Source organism: Manis javanica, chromosome 10 (assembly GCF_040802235.1).
Source record: "Manis javanica isolate MJ-LG chromosome 10, MJ_LKY, whole genome shotgun sequence".
Classification (NCBI taxonomy): domain Eukaryota; kingdom Metazoa; phylum Chordata; class Mammalia; order Pholidota; family Manidae; genus Manis; species Manis javanica.
The window spans coordinates 16,120,645-16,122,120 of record NC_133165.1 but is presented as its reverse complement, the minus strand read 5'-3'; the positions used below and the strand labels follow the sequence as shown (position 1 = coordinate 16,122,120).

The 1,476-nt window shown below is 37.0% G+C and overlaps 1 non-coding gene across 1 annotated transcript; it reads right to left on the bottom strand.

Moving 5' to 3' along the window:
• Positions 1-469: 469 nt before the first annotated feature.
• On the bottom strand, positions 470-661 carry LOC118970995 (U2 spliceosomal RNA). The gene has a single exon (XR_005059222.2). It is a non-coding gene; the product is annotated as a U2 spliceosomal RNA (small nuclear RNA).
• Positions 662-1,476: the final 815 nt, after the last annotated feature.

Sequence of the window (1,476 nt, the reverse complement as noted above, 5' to 3'; positions counted from 1 at the left end):
GGGAATGCTTACATGTGGAATTTACTTGAAAGATCATACAGGCTCACAGAATCTGTGGTCACCTACGCTTGGTCCCTCCACAGCCTAATCATTTGATCAGATTTTCAATTGGTTTATAATTTTTTCCTTTTTAAATTTTTTTGCTACCTAGCATAAAATATTTTGCATTTCTATCATTTCTTCTTATCCCACTAGTCCAAGGAAGATGAGTGACAAGGGGAACAGCCCTGGATCCAACTTACGTTTGGGTGTGTAAGTAAAGAAAAAATATTGTGTTTTAGAACCACTGAATCTTTGTGTTGTTTGTTGCATAGCATTGTTGCAGCAGTAGCTGACTGATACATTCGGTCTCCATTCTTCTTTTCCCTCCCGTTCTCAGTGCTACCATCCTGTTTCTTTCACTGTCCACCTGGACTGTTGCTATGGACTCCTGTGAGAAGCCTTCCAATGCTTACTTCTTTCCCCCCTGAGGGGGTGCACTGTTACCAGAGATATTGCAATGCCAGGTACATACACAGAGTGGAAGGAGCAACCCTTCTATTCCATCTCCCTGCTCCAAAAACCCTTTTGATGCATTGTCCTTGGATAGAGGACATATCAGATATTAAACTGAAAAGAACAGATACTACACTTGATCTTAGCCAAAAGCCTGAGAAGCGATCTCTTCTAACCTTTAGTTTCTTTTCTTCTCAACCAATTTTGTATACCACATCAGATTAATTTTCCTATTCTAAAACATTCAGTGTTTTTACCTTATTCTCCAAATAAAGTCCAAATAAGTAGTTTATCTCCATTTATTGAAATTTTGTCCCTCTGTGGATGTTCATCTCAAATGCCGCCTTCTTTAGAGGCCTCCTATCTCCCTCCCAGTTGATGAGTTCTCATTTTCCTGTGCCTTTAACATCTTCCCAGTTCTTCCCATTATTCAGCCCCTGATACCACTATTTACCTCTCTGTTTCTATGAGTTTGGCTTTTTAAAATTTCACATATAAGTGATAGCCTACACATTTGTCTTTCTCTGTCTGGCCTTTCTCACTAAGCATAGTGTCTCAAGGTCCATCCATATTGTTGAAATCAGAGTATTTCCTTCTTTCTCATTATGGAATAATATTCTATTATATATGTAAGCCACATCTCCTTATCCATTCATATGTCTCTAACTTCTAATATTGAAGTTCTGCAAAGTTCAGTCAATGAAAATATTCTCTCTACTTTTTGTTTATTCTGCTTACAATTTATTGGTCTTCTTGAATCATGGACTGATGTATTTCATTAGTTTTGGAAAATTATTAATTATCATCTCTTCAACTATTGCTCTGTCCCTTTGCTTTTGGAAATGCAATTATGTATGTTGGACTTCATGTGTGTTCTACTTACCACATGTTTTGAATTTTCTTTTCCAGATTATTTTTCTCTGATCTTTCCCTGCTCCCTATTTCTCTCTTCAGTCAGATATAGTTTTCTTTTAAATCCTT